At 44.7% G+C, this 15,949-nt stretch overlaps 1 long non-coding RNA gene across 4 annotated transcripts; it reads right to left on the bottom strand.

Annotated features, from left to right (window-relative positions):
* Positions 1-5,420: 5,420 nt before the first annotated feature.
* Positions 5,421-15,067, bottom strand: LOC121041829 (uncharacterized). 4 transcript variants are annotated; one of them, XR_005795862.1, is made up of 7 exons: positions 14,142-15,067; positions 11,897-12,263; positions 11,206-11,436; positions 10,522-10,777; positions 9,527-9,636; positions 6,223-6,312; positions 5,421-5,554 (listed from the first exon to the last, which is right to left on the bottom strand). It is a non-coding gene; the product is annotated as an uncharacterized LOC121041829 (long non-coding RNA). The 4 variants fall into 4 exon arrangements; XR_005795861.1 differs by having other exon boundaries at positions 5,421-6,312; XR_005795864.1 differs by having other exon boundaries at positions 5,421-6,312; positions 10,522-10,632.
* Between the last annotated feature and the right edge of the window lie 882 nt (positions 15,068-15,949).

The following is a 15,949-nucleotide window of genomic DNA, read 5'->3' as shown; positions in this document are numbered from 1 at the left end:
GAGAGGCTGCAGCCACAGGATGGCCATGGGCTTGGAAGTCTATCCCAGCAGTTCCAGAAACCAGGACTAGAGTTCAGGTTTCCTATCATGCCACTCTCTGCTTTCTGCCCAGGGAATCTTGGTCTCAGTCTAGACTGATCTCTTTCCAGGATACTGGGTGCTGCTCCCGGTTTATGGGACACAGAGAAGCCCTCAGTGACCTATCTAGCCCTGTGCTGTCTCTCTGGCCTTTTAACCTAGGGGGTAAGGTTTTTGGCCTATAGGACCCATCTGGCTTTCTGCTTATGCAAGAACCAAGATAGTGTATTTCCATTTCTGCCTGGGGTAGAGAAAATGCAACACAGTTTAGTAAGATGAGTCTCATATAAGGAATGGCTGTATCATTCCATGAAAGCCCATCTCTTCCCTCTGAATCTGGGTCCTTCTCTCACAGTATTATGAGGGTAACAGAGGAATGATAGTAAGGAATATGCCTAAAGCACAGTAGGTACTCAACAGTTTGCTATGGTTATCTTTAAAAGAACACCTGGTCATCTTTCTCTCATCCTTAACAAGTAATAAAATTTGAGTTGATTCTAATTTATGTACTCCTTGGTTATTTTCCCAGTGGATCAAGGGTTCTCAACAGGTTTTTAGCCCCACATTCTACCTGGAGGAGTGGTGGAGGAAGGAGATGGCAGGGGCCCAGGAATCCCAGAGAACATCTGCAAGCCTCCAGAGCTAGCTGGTAGGATCTGAGAATTCTGACAATTATAGCAGTCATACTAATAGTACTATAGTCATAAACTGCTTTACAGTTTACAAAACATATTCACATACACCATCTCTGGTGATCCTCATAAAAGCCCTATGAGATAAGCAAGAAAGGCATTATCTACTTTTTTGCAGCTATGGAAACCGAAGTTAAGAGGGTCCCACAGAAAGCAAAAGGCTCAAGACCCGGTTTTCTGGCATCCCTGCCCAGAGTTAAATGCTTCTCTGCAATTCTGGGCCACAGGGTCCCACAAAAGCCAGGGCTCCTGGGAGACTCTGGGAAAGCCTCATGGGAACTGGGAACCACTTGGGCAGGAAGAAGAGCCAGCAGTGACCCAAAGCTCTCTAGTTACCTGGTTAAGAAAGAGGCTAAACAAACAAAAACCAAAGGCTCCAACCATTATAGTATGTGGGAGGGAAAAAACCTGGCTGTAAGGGTGGATAAGGGTGATCAGAGCTCAGAAATCTCTGAAGGTAGACGTGTTTCCTAATTTGGCAAGAGCAGGATTACACATGTACCTACAGCAACTACTGATGTTGGAATCTGGTGATCTTGTCAGCATTTGTAAGCAACTGCATCTTCACAATGTTGCCTGAATGAGTAGTTTTTATCATTCAAGACGAAATACTTGAGTTTTTGGTGTTCAGTAACTTAAAATCATGGGGCTAGGAGAGAAGGCAGGAGCTAAAGTCTACAGCCTGGAGCCACAAAGCACTCTTAATCTCTGATTTTTGCACTTGCCCTGGGAAGTGGTCTGGGGAACAACCACCTCCAGTTCACGGACAGGAAGTTCCAGTTTGGAGAGGTGCCAAAGTTGTATTTGGCTCTTGTCACCAAGGGGAAGGACCACACCCTATTACCATCCATTCTCTCTCCACAGTCATTCATATTTGCCACCAACTCTTATTGAACGTATACTCCCCATGTCGCCTGTGTTTGGCGCTGAGGTGGAGAATAAAGCTCCTGTTCTCTGGGTGCAGCCTGGGGTCTGGGCTATAGATCTCCTTAAGGGGGTAGTAACCAGGAAGGGAAAGATTTAGAAGTCAATGGTTCCAAATGGCTCAGTTTCCCTTTTCCTCCTGGGTGCTGCCCTCCTGTTCTCTGCCTCCCCTCCCCTAAGAGTCCAGACCCTGCTCTGGAGACATGTTTTGTGGTCTTGTGCTTGGCTTCTCAGAACAGCTACATGGGTGGTTTAAGATGTGGGTGTGGAGGGAGATGCCCCCATTTCTCACCCCAGGGCAACCCCTCAACTTCCAGAGCAGGGCACCCTAGATTTCAGCCCCTGCTAAAGTTGGCCTCTCCTAGTAGAGGCTTCTCAGCTGTGCCTGTTTCTCTTTCCATGCCCAGGTTCTCCTCCCTGGAACCAACAGTGTGCCTCCTGGAAAGTGATTTGGGTCTCAAGAAAGAGATGAAGAGAGAAGCACCAGGAAGGGAAATAAGGAGGGAGCAACCGTTCACAAAGCGATGATCTCCACTAGGATTTTTCCCAAAGATCAAATTCCCCCAAGTTTATTTGCATATACTCTTCATGGACGTATATATTTATTTTTTCAAAGTTTTTATTTAAGTAATCTCTACACCCAACAAGGGGCTCGAATTCATGACCCTGAGATCAAGAGTTGTATGCTCTGTGACTAAGCCAGCCAGGTGCCCCTATGGACGTATATATTTAAATCTCTCTTGTCCATAGCCGCAGATGAATCATTCCAAAATATCACTTTCATAGTTTTGAAGGACTTTCTTTCATGGTTCTCTAGAGCCTATGGGCTGATGGTCAAATTCAGGCATTCAGGATCTACCCCAATCTGTCTTCTGGCCCTTTTCTTAGTGTGCAGTCAAGTGAAGACATTTGTTGACCACTGTGCACGTTCTGAGATGCTCAGAGAGAGGTTTTTCCCTATGAAATTGAGGTAACATGGGACCCCAGTATTACCTCATCCTAGGTCTCATTTCCTTATGTATCTCTAGGCATGTTCTGTGACTCCAGCGAGTCCCTTTCTCTCTCTTTGGCTCTTTCCCTGTCCTCCCTCCTCCACATCCTCCATTGCCTCCTTGTCCTATGTCCTCTTGTGTTTACATCTCAGGAATCTTTTCTCGGCCCCCAGTGGTGCCTGAGGTGACATTTCTTTTCACCCAAGACAGCACTACTTAAGTGGCTTCTGATGGGGCCTCCCTCTTCCCAGGGTCCAGGATGGTGGAGTGGTGCTCTGGCGCCCTCTTGTGGTGAAAAATGTCCACAAGCCTCACTCACACGGATTTTTTCCCTTTTAATCTCCCAGGAGGAACTGGGGGGGGGGGGGGGCGGGCGGCGGGGCGGGGGAGGAGCGGTACTCCAGGGCCCATTTGTCCTGGGTGCCTCTGTTCTGGGTAATGCACCCAGAAGCAAAGTCAGCAGGCAATCACAAACATTTAGAGAGCATTGTTAACATTGGGGCGCCTGGCTGGCTCAGTTGGCAGAGCTTGGGACTCTTGATCTTGGGGTCGTGAGTTCAAGCCCCACATTGGGAGTACAGTTTACCTAAAAAATAAATTAAGTTAGGGGTGCCTGGGTGCCTCAGTTGGCTAAGGGTCTGACTCTTGGTTTTGGCTCAGGTCATGATCTCAAGGTTGGTGAGTTTGAGCCCTGCATCGAGCTATGCGCTGAAAGCGTGGAGCCTGCTTGGGATCTCTCTCTCCCTCTCTGTCCTCCCCAGCTTGCTCTTTCTCTCTCTCTTAAAAATAAATAAACAAACATATAATTAACTAATTCGACAAAAAAACATTTAGGGAGCACCTATTGAATTTGTATTCTAGATAGCCCGTTACTATGCTGGTACTGGGGATATGAAAGTAAATATTAAGCCCTGAGAAATTTGATTCAGCCCTTTGTGTTCACAGATGGAGAAGCCTTGGCCCTAAGCGGCAAAGAGATGTGCCCAAATTCACTCAGTTATGCAGAACTGACATAAAACTCAGGTATCGTGACTTTTTCAAAGAAGATCAAGTCAGTTGCCTGTATGCCCTTCTGGCTCATGGAGTCAACTCCCAGATGTCTGTAGTAATGTGCCAGGAGTGGCACAGAGCTGTATAACCACAGTTGATATTTTCAGAGCTTACATGTCTAATTTCTCATGTCTGGGAGACTTGGAATTTCAAATTTGGACTGATCTCTTTCAATGCACTATTCCCAGATGTCACTATATCAGCATTGCTAGGTATTGATACCATCTGTGTAAACCTGGCCCACCTCTGCCCAGACTGGAAGTTTCTTTAGGGCACAGGTCATGCCATCTTCACTCACCAGCATAGTCTCGGGCACTTGGTGGTGCCTCACACATGCCTGCTAAGTGTCTGCTTAATTTTTGAGACAACATTGTAGGCAAGTCTCTTCTCTCTGGGCCTGTATCCTCAAGAGAATACAACCTCAACAGACATTCCCACCCTGTGAAAGCGGTCTGAGTTATCTGAAGGTGCAACGGGCTGCTTTAATAGGCAGTGATTTTCTTGTCCCCAAAGGTCTTTAAGCATATGCTGGATGCTGTTTTCTGTTGTGTTGCTGTTGTTTTTGTTTCAAGATTTATTTCTGAGAGAGAGAGAGAGAGCACGTGCACATGAGCAGCCGAGGGGCAGAAAGAGAGGAGAGAGAGAGAGAATGCCTAGCAGGCTGCACACTGCCAGCACGGAGCCTGATACGGGGCTCAAACCCATGAACTGTGAGATCACTGACCTGAGCTGAAACCAAGAGTTGGATGCTTAACCAACTGAGCTACTCAGGTTCCCCTGGATGATGTGTAATAGATAAATTCTGGAGGCATTGGATGACTGGTTGGTCCCATCCTGATACCTTTTGACCCTGCTCTCCAGCATGAAATGTCCACCTAGGAGTTACAAACTCCCAGCGTGCAAGGTAAGGGGGCAGCGGAACTGAGGAAGGCAGCCTGGGTGACTGGGTGACAGGGAAGCTCTTGCCCTGCTGAAAGGGACAGAAAAGCTCTCAGCCCCAACTAGCTGCTGCTCAGCAGGATGGTGGCCTCATATAGGTTGATGTTTTTAATTTTTCAAGAGAAACTGGACATTCCTATTTTAATGTGAAATTACCTGATTTGGGACGTTGGCAACTAACCCAAAAATTTGAAAACAGTTGCATGGGCTAAACCATGCCCTTGTGCTGTTGTTTGCATCTCAAAGACTCTTTCTAGTTTTCACTTTGTGCAGTAAGTCCAGGGATAAAAACTCCCCCCGGCCTACACCCAACCCATGTGTATGGCCCCCTCCTCTCTCTCCTTAGTTCCTTTCCTTTTCTACAGCCGCAATTTTAGCCATCTTGTCCTCACCCACATCAATCCCAGATCCCCCTAATGATAATTCGGCTTCCTTGTATTGGCAATGACTCCAGAGGTCACCAGGGGGCAGTGTCAGGGTGCAGAGAACGCTTGGTTTTGACTGGCAGAAGCATGAGGTTTGTTATTGCCACCTGATTCAGCCCTGAATCCAGGTTTGGAATTTCAGGAAGTCAGCTGGGGTCACTCCCTGAGGATGCAATATGGCTCGCCATTCCCTGCATCACCTCTGAAGTGCAACTTTCTACCTGGACTCCCTGTCCCTGCCCCGCCACCCACCTGTCGGATTCCCCAACCACCCAGCATTCACTAATGTCAGGCTCATCTTCCTAAACCCACTTTCCACAGATGTTTCAAGAGCCTTTAATGACTCATCATTACATACAGCTTTTCAGAAGTGGAGTCTCAAGATGCCGATCCCTGTTAGGTCAAAGAGAGTGGGATGGAAAGAGCTTTCACTTCTGTCATCTTGATTGTGATCCTAAGGGCAAGAAGCCTTGTTATTCCCACTGCACAGATGAGATTGAAGCATACCAAGAAAAGTGACCAATTCAGCCATCAAGCAGAACTCACAAGTTCTAACTGTTCTTGCTAGATAATATGGGGTATGTAAAAACTTACATATGGTTTCCATCCTCAAAGAAACTACAACTTGTTAGGAAAACATGAAACACATATATGAAAATGTAATTAACTCCTCTAATAGCTTCCAAATGGATAGTAGAGGCAATAATGACAGGAACTCAAAGAGGTCCCTGGATCTGAAGGGAAGGCTTCACAAAGGCAGCAGTGGTCTTCACACTTGGGCACATGTACCCCTAGAGGTGCAAAAAGGCTTTCTTAGCGAAGGGTAGGTGGCAGGGTTATGTTGACGGGAATCAACTTCCAGAACATCATCTTCAAGGACTAGGCTGTGCCTGTGAACGCGTCTCCTCCCTTCATTTCCACAATTTCTTGGCTCCCATTTTACAAAAGACAAGTGTGTTAACCATCAGTGCTGCTCATCCATGTTCCCTGTTCTCTTATAGGTACTTTCCCACCTTTTAGAAGTCAGGTGTGGCCATGTGACTTGCTTTGGACAATGATACATGAGCAAAAATGTGTCTTCTGGGTGGAAGCATTTAAGAGCCAGCGTATGATTCTCCTTACCTTCTCTCTGCCATGGTGACCAATGACATTTCAGATGATGAGGTCTAGATCCCTGAATGACGATGGCATGGATCAGAACCCCCAGCTGACCTGTGATGGATACGTATTGTGAGTTTGGGGTACAGAGGGGAGAAGAATCTTTGTTGGTTTAAACAATTGAGATTTTTGGTATTACTTGTTACTATAGCACAATTTAACCTATACTATTGTACAAAAGACTTATCTTTGGCCCATCCTAACTCTCATTTTGGTATGTTGCCTTGGTGTGTAAAAATCTCTGGGGCTCCAAAGAAACAATTTTTTTTTTAGTTTATTTATTTATTTTGAGAAAGTGATAGAGAGTCGGAGCAGGAGAGGAGCAGAGAGAGAGGAAGAGAAAGAATCCCAAGCAGTCTCCACACTGTCAATGCAGAGCCCAACGCCAGACTAGACCCCATGAACCAAACCCATGAACTGTGAGCTCATGACCTGAGCTGAAATCAAGAGTAGGCCGCTCAACCATCTGAGCCACCCAGGTGCCCCCAAAGAAACAATTTAAAATAGTGATTTCAATATTGAGAAAGCAAATGACTCGGTTTGTCTGGGCAACAAATTGTTCTGCAAATCAAAATTTCCCAATATTTGCCTTCCACAATTGAAGGAAGTAAAACAAATTCATTTGTCACCTGTTGAATGATTAGGTGGAATTGAGCGACCCTGCCCAAACTTCTTCAATTCCCATGTACATGTTTATGTGAACGAGATTTCTCAACATTATCATCTATAAAAATAGGATGTAGAGATAAAATTGATGCTGATCACTGTCTCATTCCAGCATGTATATGACTATTTCAATATGAGTTGTATTTCTTTTTCTTTTCTTTTCTTTTCTTTCTTTCTTTCTTTCTTTCTTTCTTTCTTTCTTTCTTTCTTTCTTTCGAGTTGTATTTTTTATAAATTTTACTATTTGGGGCACCTGGCTGGTTCAGTCAGTAGAGCAGGGGACTCTTGATCTTGGGGTCATGAGTTTGAGCCCCATGTTGGGCATAGAACTTACTTTAAAACGTTTTTTTACTCATGTTTAATAATGCTCTATCAACATTTGCAATATATTTATGTTGTTTGACAAACAGTAAACTAATAATAATTGTAATGATAAGTTAATCCAGAAGAAAATTGTAAACTCTGGAGCCTTATGGCCACAAAAAATAAGAAAAGAATACAATTTTAATTTTTATATAAACATATATATTTATGGCAGAGAAGTATTGTTTGATGATCAATAAAAGATTTTCAAGGGCCGCCTGGGTGTCTCAGTCGGTTAAGCATCTGACTTCGGCTCAGGTCATGATCTCATAGTCTGTGGGTTCGAGCCCCGCATCGGGCTCTGTGCTGACAGTTCAGAGCCTGCAGCCTGCTTCAGATTCTGTGTCTCCCCCTCTTGCTGCACCTCCCCTGCTCACACTCTGTCTCTCTCTCTCTCTCTCTCAAAAATAAAAGTAAATATTAAAAAAAATAAAAGATTTTCCAGCATAAACTATGTATTACATTAGGATAGCATTATATGGGAGAAGTGGAGAGAAAATTCAAGGACAAAAGCAATGATGTAAATTTTCCTTTAAGAGCTTGCTTATGCAATTTGCAAATGTTGATGATGAGTATCAAATCACTGTGATTCCAGTGAATACATTTAATATAAGTTTTTTTTAATGTCAATATTGGGGGGCGGGTGTGCTGGGGTGTCTCCGTTGGTTAAGTGTCAGACTCTTGATTTCCACTCAGGTCCTGATCTCACGGTTGGTGAGATCGAACCCTGTGTTGGGTTCTGCGCTGACATCACAGAGCCTGCTTGGGGTTCTCTCTCCCTCTCTCTCTACCCCTCCCCCGCTTGTGCGCACATACTCTATCAAAATAAATAAATAAACTTTAAAAAAGAAGTTAAGGGGCGCCTGGGTGGCTCGGTCGGTTAAGCGTCCGACTTCGGCTCAGGTCATGATCTCACGGTCCGTGAGTTCGAGCCCCGCGTCGGGCTCTGTGCTGACAGCTCAGAGCCCGGAGCCTGTTTCCCATTCTGTGTCTCCCTCTCTCTCTGCCCATCCCCTGTTCATGCTCTGTCTCTCTCTGTCTCAAAAATAAATAAACGTTAAAAAAAAAATTTTTTTAAAAATCTCTTTAAAAAAAAATAAATAAAAATAAATAAAAAATAAAAAAGAAGTTAAAAAATAAATAAAATGTGGATAACGGGGCACCCGGTTGGCTCAGTTGGAAGAGCATGACTCTGGATCTCAGGCTCATGAACTCAACCCCCACGTGGGGTGGGGAGATTACTTAAATAAATAAAAACTTTAAAAAAATACCATAAAATGTAAATATTTCCATTACACCAGAAATCATACCCTTTGCAACTGCAGTTGACCCTTGAACATTGTAGGTTTAAATTGTAAGGGTGCATTTATATGTACATTTTTACAGTACAGTACTTCCTTATGTTTTTTTTAATAACATTTTATTTTCCCTAGCTTATTTTATTGTAAGAACACAGTATATAATACATAAAACATACAAAATATGTGTTAATAGACTATGTTATTGGTAAGGCTTCTGATCAATACTAGGCTGTTGGTAGTTAAGTTTTGAGGGAGTCAGAGTGGTATGTGGGTTTTTGACTGTATGGAAGTTGGTACCCCTAACCCCTCTGTATTCAAGGGTCAAACGTATTTAAACCTAGTTGGAAAAAAATTTTTTTAACTTCAAGAGAATATATAGTTTTTTAAAAACCTGCTTTATTGAGGGGTACCTAATTTAAAACTTTGTTTAGGGTGTTCATGGGCTAAATTAAAAAAAATGTTTAATGTTTATTTATTTTTGAGAGAGGGAGAGAGACAGAGTGTGAGCAGGGAAGGGGGGTGCAGAGAGAGAGGGAGACACAGAATCTGAAGCAGGCTCCAGGCTCTGAGCTATCAGCACAGAGCCTGACACGGGGCTTGAATCCATGAACTGTGAGATCATGACCTGAGCCAAAGTCAGACGACTAACTGAGCCACCCAGGCGCCCTCATGGGGTAAATTTTTGAAAGACTACTGCCTTGAGTGATGGGCTGGATTTGGCTTGGTAGAGGAGGAGGAGAAAGACATTCTGGGTATGAAAAAGAGAAAAGCTATGGGCACAAAAATTGGGGAATAGGAAACTGTGAGTCGATCAGTTCATGGAGATAAGCAGGAAAGATAAACTGAGGTGAGACTAACAGCAGGCTAAGGCATCTTATGCATGATTATAATCTCCTTGTAAAATATTAAAGCTTTAGGGATAGGCTTGGGACCATCACCTCCATTTCTGGTCTCCTCCTCACCTCCCCAGAGGTGACCTTGGTTTTCAGTTTGGTGTTAGCTCCTTCAGGTGTGCTTCTGTGTATTCACATGCACATCTTGCAGGGTGCTGCATGAGAGAACACCTAAGGTAAGGAGTTTCAGCTTTATCACAGGGTCATTAGCAAGCAGGTGCTGGGGATTTCTCCAGTACATTACTTTTGTAGGCTTACAGCTGGAATTTGCTCACTGAGAAAAGGAGAATTATGATTTGGGGGTGAGGGAAGGAGTGGGGGGACAATTTTGGCACAAAGCATGTGACATAGTATTGTCAGAGGGTGGCATTAAGCATCATGTCACTGGAAAGTGGAGGGGATGATGCAGAAAAGGTGGCAGAAGGACACCCAATCCCATCTTTGTTTGCTCATGGATATACTTGCTGCATAGAAATATTCTCTCTAGAAACAGGTGGCCCTCTTGGTTTCTTTTATTTCCCCCTTTTGATAGAGACAAAGGCCCAGAAAACTATGTAGTAATCATACAAGTATGATGAGCCACAGCAAGTGATACTTAGCCTCAGTGTTGAGGACAATGGGGACTGTAGGGACTGTGGGAACATGGCCAGCCCACACTCTTTCTAAGGGAGCAGTCATTACTCAGCCCAGTCAATGTTGTCTTGGGGAAATAGGGCATCAGTCTTAGCCATATCTTCTGATTTCTTCAAGAGACTATAGAAATTGGGATTTTTGTGTGAAATCTTTCAATATTGGTTCAAAAATTTCTTAAGTGCTGTGCTGGCTAAGCAAGGCATGTGTTTACAGGATGCATTTCACCTGCATGCTGCTAGTTTGTGACCTTTGTATTAAGGCTTCTTGTCTGAAGGCTGAGTACTGGACCATCATATAATCTCTTGGCATGCTGCCTGGCTCTAAGATCTGTGGTTATGAAGGATTCTAGGCTTTTTAGGGAGATGCTGTGAGAATTATTGACTCCACTCCCCATGTCTGGTTCCCACCTGCTTTCCAACATCCCTCTAGTAATGGAGTTCTGCCAGGAAGCTGGAAGCTTTGCAGAAGATTCCAGAAGCATCCTCATAAATCCGGGGAAGTCAGCCAATGTAGATTCACTAGAAGTCAAGACTTCAGGGAGTTGGTCTGAGGCCTCCAGTGTCCCTCTCTCAGGCGTTGGGGCGGGTTCTTGTGCCTCTCCCAGGGCACAGCCCAGTGGGAACATAGACTGGTGACTATTTCTCAAAGGGCTTTGTCTTGTGACTAAATCCAAGCAAGGCAGTCAGACACAAATGAAAAAGTGCGCTTGCGCACACACGTGTGCGCGCACACACACACACACACACACACACACACACACACACACACACTGTCCCCAGCACTTCCAAGAACTTTTCCCACGCAGTCCCCTGGCTGCCGGAAGGGCAGCTGGTCATGGGAACAGACTGGAGGCCCCCTCCCCCAATGGAAGCTCCACCCTGCTCCATTTACTCCCAGCCATGCAATCCTGGTCCCCTCCACCCGCTTACTACTTCCAAGGAAGGAAATAGCTGAACAATGCAGCAGATCAGAGACTGGGCACCGAGCCAAGAGCCCTGGGCTCCAGCCCCTGGCTGCTCTACTCCCACTGCACACCCCTCCCTCTCAGTGGCTGTTGCTGAAGGTTGCCTTCCTCAGACCTTCCCCCCTACCTTCTCACCATCCCTGGGAAACTTCAGACGGCTGACATCACCTTTCACCCCTTTCCTGGGTTGGCCCCTTCCTTGCTTTATGGTAGCCAGGGATGTCTGTGCTTCCACTTGGGTATGATTCCTGGCATGAGGGATAGAAGCTAGGCTTTGATGGAAATTTTGGTCAGTGAGTATGGGTGGGAAGGAGGGGTCACTTTTCCTGAAGTTTTTTTCCAGAGGTGAAAGCAAGTCCTGAAAATAGAGAGAGTGCTGGAACAAGAGCCCCCGGGAGTCCTCATTCTCTCTTCTGGGCAGAGCCATCTTGATGGGGCAGGAGGGGATGGAGGCGCTCACAGGCCTGTTGAGGCCATATTCTCAGAGGAACAGAAAGGAATTACTAGTCATTTCCAGTTTCCTTGGTCTGGGAAGTCGGTGGGAACCACTACTTTTCTCTTTCCTTATTGGTCTCAAATAATGTTCTCCTTGGGTCTGGAACCCCATGCCCCAGGCAGTACTGCTCTTTGCTCATTCTCGGTTCTAGTGCTTTCCCCTGCCTTGCCTTCTGCCTGGCACTTCCTGCCCTGGGAGCCAAGGGGCAGGATTCCTCAGTAATCTTTGCCACCTCTAAAAGCCAGGCTTGCCCTTCTTCCCCAGATCCTGTCTCAGGGAGTAGGGAGTAGGTTAGAAGTTAGAGTTTGTGAGGGGAGCTCACCGGATAGATGACAACAGGCCAATCCTCAGGCCCTTTCTCCTGATGGATGAGATGAGTCCTGAATCCCAGTCTCCTTCCCCTGACATTTGGCTTCCCTCCTTCAGCGATTTCTGTCCCTGTGTAGCTCTGCCATATGCAAGGGGCCACTTGGGAGCCTAAAGTCTTGAGAGCAGGGAAGAGTGCTCAAAAGCCCACTCCCAAACTCCCAGATCGTAGGTGAGAAGCTCAGGCACAAAGAGCGCGTGTGCATTGCCCAAGAGCAACAACCAGTAAAAGGGAGAAAACTGGGACTCTCAGGTTTTCTGACTCCTGGGCAATGTCTTTCTGTAAACCTTCTACGATTTCCAAAGGCAGTGTTGGCATAGCCCTGAGAGGAACAGAAGAAAAAACATCAGTCACTTGATGTCCTAATCTTCTTGCTTGGGCCTTTTGGAACCTCTATTTTTGTCTACTTTTTTAGTACCTCAGGCTCTATTTTCACCTTGAAAAAGTGATACTTGAATTGTCTTTTGTTCTTAGCAAAGAAGCTGATGCTTATTCTTCTAAACTCCTGCACTGAGGGGCTGAGCAACCCTCTTTTGCACTAATCTTGGCATCTGCGCTTGCTTCTAGTTTGTTTCGTACGTGTAAATCACGTCTCTCCAACGATGCCGCAAGTCTGCCTGCACAAAATAGTCACCGAATGTTATCAAAATAAAAAAAGTGTCTACACTTGAGCGTCTACTACAGCCCAGGCTTTTTTTGCATCTCACCCTTGAAGAGCTTCCAGTCTAAAGGGCGTAAGAGACTGTGAACAAGGCAACAACTGACTAATGACAGCAGATGTGACAGTTGATGTGAAGGGAATGCCCAGGGTTTAGTGATGTTCCCAAGGGCTCTCTGAGGAGGTAGCATTTTAGTTGAGATCTCAAGGATGGGAAGCCAGCCTTATGAAGATCTGGGGAAAGAGAGATCTGGGCCAGGAGAATAGTGGGAATAAGTGCCCTGAGCTTGTCATGTTTGAGACCCTGAAAAGGAGCCAGAGTCACTCCAGGAAGGAGAGGGATGCAGGAAGCATCAGAATATGCAGGAGGCTCAGGTCCAACAGTCTTATATGAAGGAGAGGTGAGGAATTTAGATTTTATTTTATTACGAGTTAGGAAGCCACTGGAGGGTTTAAAGTACGACATGATCTATATTCTGATTTTTATTGTCTGTCTATCTATCTATCTATCTATCTATCTATCTATCTATCTATCTATTTTTTGAGATAAATAGCTAGTTTATTTTTTTCTGAGCATGAACAGCTCATTTCTGGAACATGGTAGGTACCCTGTGTTTGAGTTCAACATGATTTCTTTTTTGTTTGTTTTGTTTTCTGGGTTTATTGAGATGTAAGTGACATACAGCACTGTATGAGTTTAAGGTGTACAGCATAGTGATGTGTCTTACATACATTGTGAAATGGTTATCACAGTAAATGTAGTTAACACCCATCATCTCACAGAGATATTTTATTTTATTTTATTTATTTATTTTTTACGTTTATTTATCTTTGAGACAGAGAGAGACAGAGCATGAACAGGGGAGGGGCAGAGGGAGAGGGAGGCACAGAATCCGAAACAGGCTCCAGGCTCTGAGCTGTCAGCTCAGAGCCCGACGCGGGGCTCGAACTCACGGACCACGAGATCATGACCTGAGCCGAAGTCGGCCGCCCAACCGACCAAGCCACCCAGGCGCCCCTCACAGAGATATTTTAAAAAACCACAGACAAAAAAAAAAAAAAAAAAAAAACACCCAAAACAATAACAAATTAGTATATGTTTTTTCTTCTCCTTGTGATGAGAACTCTTCAGATCTATCCACCTAACAACCTCCCTATACATCACATAGCAGTGTTGACTAGAGCCATCATGTTGTATGTTCTACCCCTAGTTCTTATTTATAACTGGAAGTTGGCACTTTTTGACCACCCTCATCCAATCCCCCCGCCACCTACCCATATTTTTAAAATACTTAAAACATTAATCATCCTGGCTGCAGTGGAAGGAGTGGGCTGGAAGAGGGCAAGAAAGGAGACAGGAGGTCATTTGGAGGCTGCAGTGATCTGAGCAACTGATGGTGGTGGGTTGGATCAGGGTGGAAGAGATGGAAAAGAAATATACCCCTTCTGAGACAGAAATGACAGGACTAGTTATGATGTGTTGGATACAAGAGGGGAGGGGTGAAGGAAAGAGAGGAATTGTAACAACAACTAGGTAGCTACCTGAGCAACCAGATGGTGGTGGGGCCATTTGTGAAGATGGGAAACATAGGCAAGCCTGGGGAGAGACAAGGTTTGAGGGGGCAGGTGGAATCAAGGGTGTGGGCATGTGAGGTTAATAGTGATATCATCACTTAATAGTGATGTCAGGTTGTCATGTGGTTGTCATATATCATGTCATATGGCCTATATGGCACCATCCTCAAAGAGCTAATGTTACACTTGATGGACAACTCTCTTAAATCTATTATAATCTACAGATCTTCCCTCTCCACTTCTTTATCACCCCCTTTTTGGTGAAGAAATAGAGATTTTTGTCCTTCAGAAATTTCCTATTCAGGATTTTGCTGATTGCATTCCTATGGTGACATTTAACCATTTCCTCTATCTCCTTTCATTTTCTGTAAACGGTTGTTAGATATAAAGGCTTGCTTTGATTCAGGTTCAGGTTTTCATCAAGAATACTCCATAGGTGGTGCTGTGTCTTTTCATCAGGAGGCACATAACCTTCAAGTGTCTCTCCTTTGTAACATTAAAGCTATTGATGATCTTGATCTCATTGAGGGTTTACAAAATGGTGATGTTCTATTATTCCTTTTTCTCTTATTACCTGATTGGTTACTTTGAGGTATTGATTTTGTTTTAATGTTTGTTTGAGAGAGAGAGACAGAGTGTGAGTGGCGGACGGGGAGATAGAGGGAGACAAAGAAGCCAACACAATTGGAGGAGACAGAGCAAGAGAGTGATTATAGTAATGGATGATGAAAATGAAGGTAAGAAAGAAGGAATATAAAAGTGAATCTCATGAGTAGTGAGACATTAGTGAAGTCAAGGGAACAGAACTCATGATGAAGGTCAAAGAATTATTAAGGGAGATTTAATTAAGGAAAAGGTTGTAGTTGGAAAGTCTCCATATTGGAAGTGGAATGGCTTTTGGTGAACACAAAGTTGAGGGTGTGACTACAGAAGTGGTCCAGCTGCTGTGGAGTGTGGAAAATATCTCTGGAGATGAGGTGGTCAAGGAAGTGATGGAGAGGCCATCACATGGATGTGGAGCTCACTCAATATAACAAAATTTAGGGTGGAGAGAGAGGCAATGAGCCAAGAGTTAAATGATGGGCAGTAAGAGACCTGGAGGTTGATTGAGGACATTAACCAAGATGGTATGCCCAGACAGTGAAGCTTCAAAGGAACAGGGTTTTTGTAGGAGGGGTTGGGGGAGCACTGGCTTAGAAATGGCATTCAGGTTGGGAGAGGAATACACTTACCACTTCCTGACCTGAGGTACAGGAGAATGAGAAGAAAATAACATTCACTTAAGAGTGCTGCTAAAGAATCAGTGTACAAATCAGGGCTAACAAAATTTTAGGTAAGTCAAGGAGGTGAAGACAACATTCTGAGAAAAGGCTGAAGATATGGAGAAATTGCTGATTACAGGTTGCAGAGGGCACAGAGAAAGGATGTGCCTGAGGGCAGGGAGCAGGGAACTTATTGCCAGTGGGAGGACAAGGATGGAGGTGATAACAGATGAGGGAGCTTGAACCTGTGGTGATGACTGAAATAAATAGGGATAGGGGAATGATGGGACACAGTGCTGTCCAGAACTTTTGGTGTTGATGGAAAATCTGCACTGTAACTACTAGCCACACATGAATATTAAACACATGAACTGTAGTCAGTGGGACTGAGAGGTTGAATGTTTAGCTTTACTTCATTTTTTTTTTTTTAAGTTTATTTCTTTTTGGGGGGGAAGGGACAGAGAGACGGGGAGAGCACCGTACGGTCAGCACAGAGCCTGGTGTGGGGCTTGA

The sequence above is a fragment of the Herpailurus yagouaroundi genome, unplaced genomic scaffold (assembly GCF_014898765.1).
Source record: "Herpailurus yagouaroundi ecotype Mexico unplaced genomic scaffold, PumYag 184, whole genome shotgun sequence".
NCBI classification, from domain to species: Eukaryota; Metazoa; Chordata; class Mammalia; order Carnivora; family Felidae; genus Herpailurus; species Herpailurus yagouaroundi.
The sequence above is the reverse complement of the archived record's forward strand: the minus strand, read 5'-3'. Positions and strand labels throughout refer to the sequence as shown.